Raw genomic sequence first — 16,678 nt, 5'->3', positions numbered from 1 at the left:
TAAATAATACTATTCAAAATTTCCACTTCCCACACTCCTCTCTTTTTCCTCCCTGACAAAATCACCCACCCCCTACAGTCCTAAGAAAGGTATCCTGCCCTGTGGGAAGTCCAAGGCCCTCCCCTCTCCATCCAGGCCTAGGTAGGTGTGCATCCAAACAGACTAGGATCCCCAAAAGCCAGAACATGCAATACAGACAAATCCCAGTACAATTATCATTGGCTTCTCAGTCAGCCCCCATTGTCAGCCACAGAGAGCCAGTTTGATCACATGCTCCTTCAACCCCAGTCCAGTTGGATTTGGTGAGTTCCCATTCGAACAGGCACACTGTCTCAGTGGGTGGGCCAACCCCTCATGGTCCTGACTTCCTTGCTCATCTTCTCCCTCTTTCTGATCTTCAACTGGACCTTGGGAGCTCAGTCCAGTGCTCCAATGGGGGTCTCTGTCTCTCTCTCTAACCATTTCCGGAGGAAGGTTCTATGGTGATAATCAAAATATTCATTGGTGTGACTATGGGACAAGGCCAATTCAGGCAGCCTCTGCTCTGCTGCCCAAGGACCTAGCTGGGGACATCCCCGTGGACACTTGAGAACCTCTATAGCCAAGTCTCTTGCGAACCCTAAAATGGCTCCCTTAATTAGGATATCTTCTTCCCTGCTCCCATATCTGCCCTTCCTCCATATCAACCATCTCACTTCTCCAAGCTCTCTCCAATCCTACAATTCTCCCTTCTCTTTCCCCCTCTCCCATTCTCCCACACCACACTCATCTCCATGCTCCCAACTTTTGCATGGCAATCTTTTCTGCTTCCAATTTCCAGGAGGATCTATATCTGTTTTTCTTTGGGTTCAACTTATTATTTAGCTTCTCTAGGATCGTGAACTATAGGCTCAATGTCCTTTTTTATGCTAAAATCCACTAAAGAGTAAGTACATATCATATTCATATTTTGGGGTCTGGGTTATCTCACTCAGGATAGTGTTTTCTATTTCCATCCACTTGCATGCAAAATTCAAGATGTCATTGTTTTTTTTACTTCTGAATAGTACTCTAATGTGTTTATGTTCCACACTTTCTTTATCCATTCTTCCATTGAGGGGCATCTACTTGGTTTCCAGGTCTGGCTATTACAAATAATGCTGCTATGAACATAGTTGAACAAATGCTTTTGTAATATGATTGGGCATCTTTTGGGGTATATTCCCAAGAATGGTACTGTTGGATCTTGAGGTAGATTGACTCCCAATGTCCTGAGAAAGTGCCACACTGATTTTCAAAGTGGTTGCACAAGTTTGCATTCCCACCAACAATGAATGAGTGTTCCCCTTACTCCACATCCTCTCTAGCACAGGTTATCATTGCTGTTTTTGATTTTGGCCATTCTGAAAGGTGTAAGATTGTATCTCAAAGTTGTTTTGATTTCCATTTCCCTGATCACTAAGGAAGTAGAATATGACCTTAAGTATCTTTTGGCCATTTGAACTTCTTCTGTTGGGAATTCTCTGTTAATTTCAATACCCCATTTTCAAATTGGGTTATTTAGAATTTTTATGTCTAATTTCTTGAGTTCTTTATATATTTTGGAGATCAGACCTTTGTCTTATGTGAGGTAGGTGAAGATCTTCTACCATTCAGTTGTATGCCTTTTTGTCTTAATGACTGTATCCTTTGCTTTACAGAAGCCTCTGTTTCAGGAGGTTTAATTTATTCATTGTTGTTCTTATTGAGTGTGCTACTGGGGTTATAAGTAGGAAGTGTTCTCCTGTACACATGTACTGAAGGCTACTTCACACTTTCTCTTCTATCAGGTTCAATGTGGTTGAAATTATATTGAGGTCTTTAATCCATTTAGACTTGAGTTTTGTGCATGGTTATAGATATGGGTCTATTTTTATTCTTCTACAAGTTGCCATCCAGTTATGCCAACACAATTTGTTACAGATGCTTTCTTTGTTCCATTTTATAATTTTAGCTCCTTTGTCAAAAATCAAGTGTTCATAGGTTTGTAGGTTAATATTCCAGTCTTTAATTCGATTCCATTGGTCAACATGTCTGTTTTTATTCCAATACCAAGCTGTTTTCACTACTGTAGCTCTGTAATAGAGTTTGAAATCAGGGATGGTAAGGCCTTGGGAAGTTTCTTTAATGTATAGGATTATTTTGGCTATTCTGGGTTTTTTGTTTTTCAATATAAAGTTGATTATTGTTCTCTCAAAGACTGTGAAGGATTTTGTTGGGATTTTTGATGGGGATTGCATTGAATCTATAAATTGTGTTTGGTAGAGTTGCCATTTTTACATGTTGATCCTACCAAAGAGCATGGGAGATCCTTCCATTTTCTGGTATTGCATTCAATTTCTTTCTTCAAAGCCTTAAAGTTCTTGTCAAATAGATCTTTCACTTCCTTGGTTAGTGTTACCCCAAGATACTTTATGCTATTTGTGGCTATCATGAAAGGTGATGTTTCTTTGATTTCCCTCTCCACTTCTTTATCCTTTGTGTATAGGAGGGCTACTAGTTTTTTTGAGTTGATTTGTGTCCTGCCACATCACTGAAGGAATTTATCAGCTGTAGGAGTTCTTTTGTAGAGTTTAAGGGGCTACTTATGTATGCTATAATATCATTTGTTGTTGATGGTACAGCGGGCTGCGTTCCACCACCCAAGTAGCATTACACCCGAAATAATTACACAGAAACTGTATTCATATAAACACTGCTTGGCCCATTAGTTTCAGCCTCTTGTTGGCTAATTCTCACATCTTGCTTTAACCCATATTTAGTAATTTGTGTAGCAACATAAGGTGGTAGCTTACCAGGAGAGATCTTAACCTGCGTCCATCTCGGAGAGGAGAGGCATAGTGACTGCCTGAGGCATCTGCCTCACTCTGCTTTCTTTCTCCCACAATTCTGTTCTGTCTACTCTGCCTACCTTATTTTCTGTCCTATTAAAGGGTCAAGGAAGTTTCTTTATTAACCAATGAAAGTAACACATAGACAGATGACCCTCCTCCATCAATTTGCAAATAATGAAAGTTTGACTTCTTCCTTTCCAATTCAAATCCCCTTGATCTCCTTATGTTGTCTTATTGCTATTGGTAGAACTTCAAGCACTATATTGAAGAGATATGGAGCAAGTGGACAGCCTTATCTTATTCCTCATTTTAGTGGAATGGCTTTGAGTTTCTCTCCATTTAATTTGATGTTAGCTGTTGGCTTGGTGTATATTGCTTTTATTATATTTAGGTATGGTCCATGTATCCCTAATGTCTCCAAGACCTTTATCATAAAGGGGTGTTGAATTTTGTCAAATGCTTTTTAAGCATCTAATAAATGATCATATGGTTTTTTTTCTTTCAGTTTAATTATATGATTGACTACAGTAATAGATTTTTTTATGTTGAACCAGCCCTGCATCTCTGGGATGAAGCCTACTTGATCATAATAGATGATTTATTTGATGTGTTCTTGGATTCAGTTTACTAGTATTTTATTGAGAATTTTTGCATCGATGTTCATGAGTGAGATTGGCCTGTAATTCTCTTTCTTGATTGAGTCTTTGTGTGGTTTTGGTATCAGGGTAACTGTAGCTTGATAAAAAGAGTTTGGCAATGACTTTTCTGTTTCTATTATGTGAATCACTTTCAGGAGTATAGGTATTAACTCTCCTGGGAGTTCTGGTAGAATTCTGCATTAAAACCTTCTGGTTCTTGGCTTTTTTTGGTGGGGAGGTTTTTTATGTCAGCTTCTATTTCTTCATGACTTATAGGTCTCTTTAAGTTGTTCACCTGGTCTTGATTTAATTTTGGTATATGGTACTTATCTAAAAAATATCCATTTATTTTACATTTTCCAATTTTGTGTCATATAGGCTTTTGTGGTAAGATCTAATGATTCTCTGAATTTCCTCAGTGTCTGTTGTTATGTCCCCCCTTTCATTTCTGATCTTGTTAATTTGCATGTTCTCTCTCTGCCTTTTGATTAATTTGGATAAAGTTTCCTCAATCTTGTTGACTTTCTCAAAGAACCAGCTCTTTGTTTCATTGATTCTTTGGATTGTTTTCTGTGTTTCTATTTTGTTGATTTCAGCCCTCAGTTTGATTATTTTCAGTCTTCTACTCCTCCTGGGTGTGTCTGCGTCTTTTTTCTTAGTGCTCTCAGGTGTGCTGTTAAATCTCTAATTTGAGCTTTTTCTGTTTTCTTTATGTTGGCACTTAGTGCTATGAACTTTCCTCTTAGCACTGCTTTCATAGTGTCCCATAGGTTTAGGTATGTTGTGTCTTTATTTTCATTGAATTCAAGGAAGACTTTAATTTCCTTCTTTATTTCTTCCTTGACCCTGGGATGGTTCAATAGTTGGCTGTTTAGCTTTCATGAGTATATAAGCTCTCGAGGGGTAGAATTGTTGTTAAATTCTAACTTTATTTCATGGTGATCCAATAAGACACAGGTGGTTACTATAATTTTTTTTGTATCTGCGTTTACTTGCTTTGTTACCGAGTATGTCATCAATTTTCAAGTAGGTTCCATGAGATGCTGAGAAGAAGGTATATTCTTTCCTGTTTGGGTGGAATGTTCTATAGATGTCTGTTAACTACATTTGGTTCATTACATCTGTTAGTTCTCTTATTTCTCTGTTAAGATTCTGTCTGGTTGCCTGTCCATTGGTGAGAGAGGAGTGTTGAAATCTCCTACTATTAGTGCATGGGGTATTATATGTAATTTGAGTTCTAGTAATGTTTCTTTTACATATGTGGGTGCTTTTATATTAGGTGCATGTATATTCAGGATTGAGACTTCATCCTGATGAATTGTTCCTGTTATGAGTATAAAGTGTCCTTCTCCATCTATTCTGATTGATTTTAGTTTGAAATCAATTTTGTTAGATATTAGTATAGCTATACCCACTTGTTTCTTAGGACTGTTTAATTGGAAAAAAACCTTTTCCCAACCCTTTACTCTGAGGTAATATCTGGCTTTGAGGTTGAGGTGTGTTTCTTGTAAGCAGCAGAATTCTGGATCCTGATTTCATATCCATTTTCTTAACCTGTGCCTTTTTACAGGTGAATTAAGTCCATTGATTTTAAGTGATATTAATAATGACCATTGGTTGCTGGGCGGTGGTGGTGCACGCCTTTAATCCCAGCACTCGGGAGGCAGAGGCAGGCGGATCTCTGTGAGTTCGAGACCAGCCTGGTCTACAAGAGCTAGTTCCAGGACAGGCTCCAAAGCCACAGAGAAACCCTGTCTTGAAAAAAAAAATAATGACCATTGGTTGTTTACTCCAATTATTTTTTCTAGTGGTAGGGTTTGCATGTTTCCATTCTTTGAGTTGTGCTGGTGGAGTGTTGTCGGATGTCTTTGTTATTGTGGGTGTTGTTGGCATCCTTGAATTGTGGTTTTCCTTCTAGTACTTTCTGTAAGGCTGGGTTTGTGGCTATGTATTGTTTAAATCTGTTTTTTCCCCCTGGAATTTCTTGTTTTCTCCATCGATGGTGAAAGTTTTCTTGGGTATAGTAATCTGGGCTTGTATCCATGGTCTCTTAGTGTCTGCAGCACATGTATCAAAGACCTTCTGGCTTTCATGATTTCCATAGTCAGGTGTAATTCTGATAGGTTTACCTTTATGTGTTACTTGACTGATTTTCTTTGCAGCTCTTAATATTCTTTATTTATTCTGCATGTTTTGTGTTTTGATTATTATATGGCGAGGGGATGGTTTTTTTTTTTTTTTTTGATCCAGTTTGTTGTTCTGTAAGCTTCTTGTACCTTCATAGGAATATTCTTCTTAAGGTTGGGAAAGTTTTCTTCTATAATTTTGTTTAACATATTTTCTGAGCCTTTGAGCTAGAATTCTTCTTCTACACTTATTATTCTTAAGTTTGGTCTTTTCATGATGTCTCAGAATTCCTGGATATTTTGTGTTAAGAATTTGTTAGATTTGTTGTTTTCTTTGATCAATGCGTTTATTTCCTCTATAGTATCTTCAGTGCCTGAGATTCTTTCTTCTATCTCTTATATTCTGTTGGTTATTCTTGTCTCTCTTATTCCTGTTAATTTACTCAGATTTTCCATATCCAGTCATCCCCTGGTTTGTGTTTTCTTTATTACCTCCATTTCTGTCTTCAAGTCTTGATCTGTTTCCTTTACCTGTTTGAATGCCTTTTGTTGGTTTTCTTGGGTATCTATGAGGGATTTATTAATTTCTTCTAACTTTTTGCTTGTCTTCTCTTCCATTTCTTTAAGTGAGTTTTTCACCTCCTGTTTAAGTGTCTCTATCATTTTCATAAGGTTAGGTTTAAAGTCTATTTCTTCTACTTCTTCTGGGTTAGGGTGTTCAAGTCTTCCTGTTATGTGTTCCCTGGATTCTGGTGTTGTCATGTTGCCTTTCAGGTTGTTGGAGAGAGTCTTGGCATCTTGGTCCAATCTTTGCTGTGGCTGACTGTATACTTGGGGGTGTTCCTTGGTCTGCCCTCTCTTAGGTCCCCTAAGCAATGGAGCTGGCTCTCAGATCCCCTGTGCCTTGAAGCAGGCTGTGCTGGTGGATCTAAGAACCCTGCAGATGAAAAAGAGTTTTGGGGGGCAAGATGGGATGGGGTAAATAAAGAAAGCCAGTAGACGGGTAGATGCCCCGCTGGATGGCCAGAAATGTTAATGGAATTGGAGGGGGTCTGTACTCCATTCCCAGAACCATCTAGCCATATGTTCACACATTCACCACTCTTGATGAATCTCCTCATTCCAGGAGCAGGACCTCTTATGGGCCAAGGATCTTGCAGACAAAAGGGCGGGCTTGGGGGTGGCAGGGTGGTATGTAACAGAAAAGCCTCTGCATCAGGAGCACTCACCACTGGTTCCCCCAGACCCTCAGCCCCAAAGCAGTCTGAGTAGCTGGTTCCAAGAACCCCGTAGATGGAAAGGAGTGTTTAGGAGCAAGATGGGATGGGGTAAATAAAGAAAACCAGTAGCTGGGGAGATGCCCCGCTGGATGGCCAGAAATGTTTAGGGAATTGGAGGGTGCTTGTACTATGTTCCCAGGACTGTCTGGCCAGGCAGCCATACACTCATCACTCTGAATGAATCTCCTCAATACAGGGAATCTCTGGCTTTTGAAGATGCTAATTTAGAATGTGAAAGATACTTGGATGCTTAAAAGTCAGATCAGCACCAACAGATGAATGGATCCTACATACAATGTTATGTCCTTTGATTATAACACTGAGGCTAGTGTAGGAAAATCAATTTCCCAAGGTATGAAGAGACATCAAAATACCAAATGTTTTAACTGTGGTAGAATAGGCCATCTGAGAAGAGAATAAAGACAGAGTTTTTGTAGAAATAATAGTTCTCATGGGAATCACCCAAATAAAAGACCCCAAAATTCTAGATTATGCAAAAGATATGGCAGAGGCCAACATTGGACCAATAAATGTATATCAAAAAGAGACAAATAAGGCAACCTGTTAGCTTTGGCAGGCTCCCAGGTTAAACATAGTCTAGTCATTCACAGTTACTGTGGAGGTCATGCCTCCCCAGATACATTGGAAAATCCTGCCTGTTGTAAAAGACCATACTTAACTGAATGATAGAATAAGCATAGAGGATGAATCAAAAATTCCAATAGAAAACATGTGTCATGGCAGAATTCTATAAATGATAAAAGACTAAAGCTGAAAGCACAAATCAATAACATTATAATTGAAGGACTATTAGACACTGGTACAGATATAACTATTATTGCTCCAGAATCTTGACATCTGAATTAGCCTCTTCAGGAGGGAGATTTTCAATTTCTCAGAATTGGAACCATGTCTCAGGTAAAACAAAGAAAGTGATGAGTTGAATGCAAAGGACCAGAAGGACATAGAGGAAGGCTGAGGCTAAATTAGCAGTGAATCTATGGGGTTGTCATCTGTTACAATAACAAAACATCCAGATTAACATTCCTGCAGTCTCAGAAACAGACCATAAACCAATTCATGTTTCTGGGAAGGATAATATAAGGTACTACCAATATGGTCACTGACCACTCATGCTGAAAAAAAAAAAAAAGATTAACAGCTGATGAACTCTCAGCGGTAACAACAGCACTACATTTAAAATGCTTAACTATGATATGGATTGAGCAATGACCTTTAACAAAAGAGTACAGTCTTGAAACAGCTGGCACAGAGGCAACTAAATGCTCAGAATTTCAAAGAATCAACCAGTTCTTTCAATTCTGTTTCTGTTGTTAAAAAGAAACCCGGAAAAGAGAGAATGGTAATATATATAAGAGTTGTTAGTAAGGTGATTCAGCCAAAGTGATCTCAACAATCTGGGACTCTTTTGCATTCCTTATAGCCTAAAGTGTTGCCTCTTGTAGTATTGATTTAAAAGTTTTTTTCTTCACTAAAAAAAGAAAAATTTGCCTTTTCAGTTCATATTTAGAATAATTCTCATCCTCCTAAAATATATCAATGGAAAATTCTCACATGGGGTATGCTAAATAGCCCAACCCTATGCCAATATTTATAAGTCGACCTTTAGAAATTATAAATAAGCAATTCTTTCAATCTATAATTTTCTATTGTATGGATGATACTTTGCTATCTGATTCAAATGAAGAGACTTTACAAAGAATGTTTGAAGAAGTAAAGAAAATTTTGTCTTTTGGGGGATTACAAATTGCTCCTGAAAAAAAAAATACAAAGGAGATTCTCTTAATTATTTAGGCTATAAAATAGGATTACAAAAAATTATATATCAATTGCAGATTCCAAATGACTAGTAGTCCAAAAACTACTAGGCAACATTTTCCATCTAGGGTCCACCATTGGGATAGAACCTTATAACCTGATTAATTAAAACAAAACCATAGATGGTTACAAGGATTTAAATAATCCAAGAGAATTATTAACTGAAGTTCAGAGGGAATTGACTTTGATTAAAGAGAAATTACATGAGGCACATGTTGATCAAGTGGATCTGAATCTTATCTGCTTTCCAGCTATACTACACTCCAAACATTCCCCTATAGGAATTTTAATGCAGGTGGAAGATATTCTCTTAGAATGAATCTTTTGATCACATGAACCTACTAAAAAGTTAAAAACTTATGTGGAAAGGCCTCTGAGTTAATTGTAGAAGGAAAATTAAGACTTTGTCAGTTAACAGGAATAGACCCAGCAGATATTATAGTAACATTCACTAATGATAAAATTAACAAATTATGGGAAGAAAATGAACCCTGACAAAGAGTTTGCATAATTTTAGAGAAAGATTAACAACAGCTACCCTAAAAGCAAGAGAATGTGACTTATAAAGAGAAATAATTAGATCTTTTCTCTCATTATATGGAACATACAAATAACTTGAGCTGCTAAATTCTGTATTAATGCAAATAAATAAGGAAAGACAGAATTCAAATCAGAAATTTTAAGTGAAGTAGAACAAAGTCCTTATGATTCTGTCCAAAAGTCAGAATTATCTGCTATTTTTATAGTACTAAGTGATTTTTAAAGAGCCTCTCAACAACAGATTGACAATATGCAGAAAGAGTTGTTCGCATATTGAAACTGTCGAATTTATACCAGATGATACAGAATTGACTTTATTTATTATTAAAATACAAGATATAATCAGGAATAGTTATCATTCCATATACATAACAAAGATATGATCCAACTCAGGTCTGCTAGTTCCTCTAGCACAAGATTATACAGAAATTGATCATTTATCAATTGGAAATGTGCTGAAGAACACAGAATTTCAAAAACATATCATGGCAGTAGCCAAGTTTTAATAAAGGACTTTTTTACCACATAGCAACAAGCCAAAGAAATTATACAATGCTCTGCTTGTTATTTATACAACCAAACATGACCCCCTGCAGGAAGCAACCCAAAGGATACTCTCAAAGGAATGAAATCTGGCAGATGGACATGTTCCATTTTATAAAATTTGGAGAACTAAAATATGTACACCACAACATTGATTCCTATTCAGGTTTTCAATGGCCACTGCTTTGAGCTCAGAAAATAAAGCTGATTTAGTAATCACACGTTTACTAGAAGTTTTGACGATTATGAGTATACCTGCACAAATAGAAACAGACAATGCTCCAGCATATGACTTTAAGAAAATGAAGCAATTTTTGCTTATAATATAAAGCATATTACAGGTATGCCAAACAATCCTACTAGTCAGGCAGTTATAGAAAGGTCAAATTGAATCAGGAAAGATATGCTAGATAAATAAAAGAAGATGATAAATACCCCCAGAGATAAATTTTATAATGCTTTATCAGCCTTGAATTTTCTTAATGCTAATGCTAATGAGAAGGGAATAACTGCTGCAGACATTGGACAAGAGAAAAACTTCTAAATTAAATCAGGTGGCATATTTCAAAGATGTGTTGACCTCAGAATGAAAACCAGAAGATGTACTTTGTTGTGGAAGGGGGTTTACTCTTGTTTCCATAGGAGAGGAAAAGCTATGAATTAATCATGATTTTATTTGCAAAAAGAAACATCTAGGTAAAGAGAAATGACAGCTCATTCACAAAAGTGACAATACTACAAGATGGAGCACAGTTCTGTTTGTGTCTTTGGAGGAAAATAGAAAATACACATCTCTGAGAAACAAGAGACTGTAGTTATCTACGTGCATAAAGAAGAAAAAAAGGTAGCTATCCAGAAAGAATCATCAAGCAAAGAAAAATCTGACATATGATACCAATATTCTCTGCAGGGTCAAATCTCACTACTAAACATATATATCTCCTCTATTCTTAATATAATGTTAGTCCTGATTCATTTAAAAATTGAAGCTGGCTTTGGGGATGAACAGTGGCTTTCCTTCTATAAATCCAAGAATATTGTTCACAGAAAAATTCATAGTTTCTGTCTCATATCATGAACACTACCTGGTATGTGACATATGGAAGGTAAAAATCTAGTATCTAAGGTTAGGAAAATTCTGCTTTCAAAATTCTTCTTTTCCCTGTAGTCAGAGACTGATCATTTTCCAGCTGTCCAGGCCTGAAATCATCACACTGAAACTATAATATTACAATACTGTTTGGTCAATCACTTATGTGTATTGCTAGCTACCTCTTACGTCTTATATTAACCCATTTTTTAAATCTGTGTATCACCACGCAGTTGTGGCTGACTGGTAAGGTTCCATCTGACATCCAATGTCTGTCTCCTGAAGCAGCTACATGGTTTCTCACTGACTCCACCTACTTTCTCCTCCTCTATCTGCTTGGAACTCCTGCCTTGCCCTATTCTGCTACAATAGGCCCAATACAGCTTCTTTATTAACCAATGGTATTCACAGCATACAGAGAGGACTCCTACATCATCTCGTCATACCTATTTCTGTCTCTATGGTACCTTTCTTTGAATATATGTCTATTGAAAATCAAATTTTCTGTTTTGATTTGAATAATGTTTAAGTTTTCCACAGTGAAGAATAAATTTTTTTCTACAGTAATCTCTGAAGCCTCTAGGAAGAAAATGACATCCCACAACAATGATTCTACCTGGTTCATATAATGCCAGTCAGCTGATAACACCACTATCTATTTTGGACTAAAATTTTCTCATAAAATTTAGAGGTGGCTAGCTGAGATGATCCAGCCCAACAGACTACCCTAGCCAGGACTTGAAGCAAGTCTTGCACATTTTCATTACACAGAGAATGAAAAACAAACAGTCAAGCTCCCACTCAAGATTTGACAATTAACAATTTTTTTTCTTTTCACAGCCTCCTAAAAATATTGTCACCCCCATACAGCAGTAAGTAAATTTAAGTGCACAACTTCCACTTTACCAAGAGGTAATGTGAGTGGGTTTTGGTCATTCAGTGGATTATTGATATCTGTTATTGTTTAGGGGTGTTAGTTACAGGTTAATATTGGTCAAGGTCAGGAAAAAAAGCTAAACAAAGGAAATTAGATTCAAGGTTGTTGTTTTGAAAAGAAAAAAGTGTATATAGATACTATAGAAAAGAAGGCTAGATTATTGAATCTATTCTGAAAGAAATAAAAGGCAGGATATAAATATGATAAGATAAAAAGGTGGATTATTGAATCTACTTTTAAAAAGGAACTACTAGTTATAATGTTCTATATTGGATTGACTTTAATATATTGCATATGAATTTTATATATTGATATAAATTTGAGATTAATTTTGTTAAAATATACTTTACATACATTTTTAATCTTGTTCCAGGTACTATACCTATACAGCTCATTTAACAATGCAATGCAAATTTCTAGTCTTTGAATGTTATTATTACCAACTTTTTAGGATAATAAATGAAGGTTAGTAATTATACACCTATTGTAATCAAACATGCATTCACATTAGAGATGTTTCAAGGTCAAACAAAGATCTATTTTAGATAGACAGGTCTGCTTCAAACACTTCAGAAATTTACAGGTGGCATTTAGGATGTTTTAATAACATGGGCATTTTCTTTATAACAATGAGACATGTCTGCTCCAGGCAGCACCAATATACTTCAGAGAAAATAATGAGCATTGAAGAAAATTCACATGTAGTTTACTTTCTTTGTGGCAAAAGTAAGCCACTGGGTAAGAAAATGTCCTCACCTCCATCTACTGACAATATGTTATACAAATTGGACAAGCATGACACAAAAGAAAGTGACTGCCAAACAGTGTCAAGACAAGGAGGGTCATACCTTCAGAATATTCTGCATTTCAGTATATTCTGTCAGGTTTGTTGGGCCTAAATGCTGAAGATAGATACTCCAATATTGAAGCAGAACATTGGGAGATTGTCCAGGCATCCAACTTTTTCTGTCATTTCTCATATTTTGGCAATTGCTTGCTTAGACTTCTTGTTTACTCCATTAATAATATTTCTTCTTGGATCTCTGGGGAAGCTGAAGACTAGATATTTATCGTTTTCCTTGTTTACCTGATGTAGAAAAATGTTATGATAGAAAGTAAATTAAATTCAAGGCTTTGGACTCATCAAGATAGGATATAGAGTATTTTCTTGAATTTTGTTAAATATAAATGGAGTAAATATTGCTCATGCATTTTTGCCTGTATATATTCATCATACTCACTATATATAGTTTTCTTATATGAGTTACAATCTTTTTCTTTCATTTTATACAAAAGGGGAAATGTGATATTCCATTTGTATTTTAACAAATAAAACTTGCCTGAAGATCAGAGTATAAAACAGCCCCACTGGTCAGCCTTACAGATCAGGCAGTGGTGACACACACCTTTAATCCCAGTAGCCACACTAGTTTTCCATAGAAACTGGGCAGTAGTGGTACATGCCTTTAATCCTAGCCCTAGACAGGAATATAAGATAGGAGGAGACAGCTCTCAGACATAGTCTCATTCTGAGATTCTTTGATGCAGGAATACCATTTCAGACTGAAGTAGAGGTAAAAGCCACTGGCTGGCCATTTTGCTTTTCTGACCTGTAGGTTAAACCCCAATATCTGTGTCTGGGTTTTATTAATTGTGCTACATATTCCAGTCTCATTATGGAAGGTAGTATGGTGGCATGCAAGTAGACATGGTGCTAGAAAAGTAGCTGAGAATTCTACAACTGGAACCATAGTCAGTAAGAAGAGAGAGACTTTGGGCTCAGAATGGGCTTTTGGAATCCCAAAGCCCTCCTCAAGTTGCACATTTCTTTCAATAAGACCACATCTTCTAATGCTTCTTAAGCAGTATCATTCTCTGATGACTAAGCATTTAAATATATGAGCCTATGTGAGTCAATCATATTCAAGCTACCATATTACACTCCCTGGACTCCTTAAACTTGTAGCCATATAATGCAAAGTGCAATTAGTCCAAATTTAAAAGTCCCTATAGTCTACCACATACTCAATGTTTTAATGTCCAAAGCACAAAGTCTCTTCTAAGAGTCATGATATTATTTTAATGTAGCCCCTAATACATTAAAAATCAAAACATAGATAACATATTTCAACATCCATTGGCACAGAACATACACTATCATTGCAAGGGGAAGGAAATGGAGAAGAGTGAGGATATACTGGACCATAGCAAAACCAAAAAACAGTAGGACAAACATCCAGCTCTCAATCTCCGTGTCTGAATTCAAACCACTTGTGGTAGTTTGGATGATAATGCCCCCTCCCCTCTAAACTCTTCTACCCAAGAGTTCCCAAATTGCCACACTGAAACTTAATATTAATTGCAAACTCTTTGGCCAATGGCTCAGGCTTTTTACTGTCTAGCCACATATAAATTAACCAATTTCTATTTTTATATTTTATCATGAGGCTTGTGACTTTTTACCTCACACCCTGCTTCTACAGTAGCTTCTGGCATCTCCTCAATTTTACGTTCCTTGTCCCTTTGGTTCTGCTTGAGTTTTCCACCTGACTCTATTCTACCTGGCTATTAGCCAAATCAGCTTCTTTATTAACCAATGGTAATAAAATAAATTCACAGCACACAGAGAGACATCCCACAGCAGGATCATCTCTAATATTAATATTCTTCCCAGATGAAACTTCTTAAGCTGCTCTCTCCCTCTCTCTCTCTCTCTTTCTCTCTCTCTCTCTCTTTCTCTCTCTCTCTCTCACACACACACAAACACAGTACAAATCACCTCACCAATGTCTTTAATGTTCCCACTAGAACGGCCTTGCTTAAAGTTTCCATCTGATTTTCTTGTCCAAAGTCCCAAGTCTTCCATATTTCTTCAACAAATAGCATGGTCGGGCGATCACAGCAATTTGCCGATTCCTGGTAACAACTATTGTCTTAGTGAGTGTTATACTGCAGTGATGATATAACCATGTGACCTCTAATTAAGAAAAGAATTTAATTGGAACTTGCTTAAATTTCAGAGGTTTAGTTCATTCTTCATGGTAGAGAGCAAGGTAACATTTGTCATTCTAAATTTTTTACCCAATATCTGTCTTTTTTTGTTGTATTTTTAAGTTTGAACATCAGCAATGTCTCACTGCTGAAACATCACAAAGACAAGAAAGACTAAAATGATTCCAAGGGTCTCATAGTTTGGATTTCTATTGCTGTGAAGAGATGTTATGACCACGGCAACTCCTATAAAGGAAAACTTTTAACTAGAGATAGCTCCAAGTTGAGAGGTTTAGTTCCTTATCATCACAGCAGGTAGAAAACAGGCAGACAGGGTACTGGAGAAGGAACTGAAAGTTCTATGTCTTGATCCTCAGGTAGAAGCACGTGAATTGTCAAATTGGGTATGGTTTGAGAATATGACCTCAAAGCCTGCCTCCACAGTGGCACATTTCCTAGAAAATGGTCACAAAAACTCCAAAAAGGCCACAACTGCAGTACTGCCACTCTCTATGGGCAAAGTATTCACACAAATGAGTCTGTCCATACTGATTCAAACCATCACAAAGGTTTTTACGTGCTCATTCTATTATGGCTAAAACCCTAAAATCATGCATGTGTGCATGTATATATGTATAAGAGATTATACATTTTTAATTTTAAAACATGTCTGACATAAATATTCTCCACATTTAACATATACATTTAATTTATATCATATTACAAAAATTAATTTTGGATTAACTAGCACTCCTCCTTCATCTATCAACACAAATTTTTCCTTTTTTCTGAACAAGAGAAAATGAAGTACAGATGTAAACAAACACTTTCTTAAACAATCACACTTGTAAACTAAGGCAGAGCCATTATTCTTTCAATAAAACCTCAATATGCTGAGATTCGCACTGAACATCCAAGACAAACACAAGTGTCACTGACAAAAACCCACTAATATTGTCCTTGTGAATTTATTTATATTCTGTTGCATGATGATCTTCTCTGGTAACTAGACTCTTCATTTAAACAATTTTTAAAAACTTCCTATATCTTTCAAAATCTCTGAACAAATTAACCTAATGATTTATAAATTTTACTTAAAGTCAATCAATTAAAATAACAAAAGTAATGACATTCAAATACACTTTCATTCTCTGGTTTTAAAGCACATTTTGGTTTTGATGGGCAAAACCTTTCAATATGAGATAATAGGGTCATATATGTATTCGGTCTTACTAAAACCTAACAGAAATGTGTATAAAGAGTTTTAGATCATTTTTAATTTGCTATATTAGTCCAGGAAACAGGTACAGTTATCCACATCTGCAATATTTTTATCTCTTTTCCAGCAATACACAAAATATGATTATCACATATAAAGGAAATTATTATATAATAATTAATACATTACCTCAGATTCTTCTTACTTTCTATCTTACATAACCAGGCAAATCTTTTGATATTTCTCTCTTGGGGAAACAGTGACTCAAAATCCAATTCCCATGAGAAATTGCTAATGAGTTGGGTATTGACTGCCTCCAGAGCATCAGTGGGTCACTCTCCTGAGCAATTAATTATCTTCTCTGCCAATATAAAAAATTATGTAGAATATAACTTCTTCTTCAGGAGCATTGTTTATAGAGATAAAGAATAAGCTACTTGAATTTTCCTTCTCCTAAATTTGCACCACAATTTTTGACAGAAGGTAAGGGGTATTTTCCTTTAACAAACCTTCCTATCATAGTTTTTTTTTCATCTTTCTATCCCTCTAAACTTCCATCTGTAAAAAATTATGTCACCTATCAAAGGTATTTTTGCTCTTTTATTTCACATTGTTGTTTCTTG

Source organism: Arvicola amphibius, chromosome 5 (genome assembly GCF_903992535.2).
Source record: "Arvicola amphibius chromosome 5, mArvAmp1.2, whole genome shotgun sequence".
NCBI lineage: Eukaryota > Metazoa > Chordata > Mammalia > Rodentia > Cricetidae > Arvicola > Arvicola amphibius.
The sequence above is the reverse complement of the archived record's forward strand: the minus strand, read 5'-3'. Positions refer to the sequence as shown.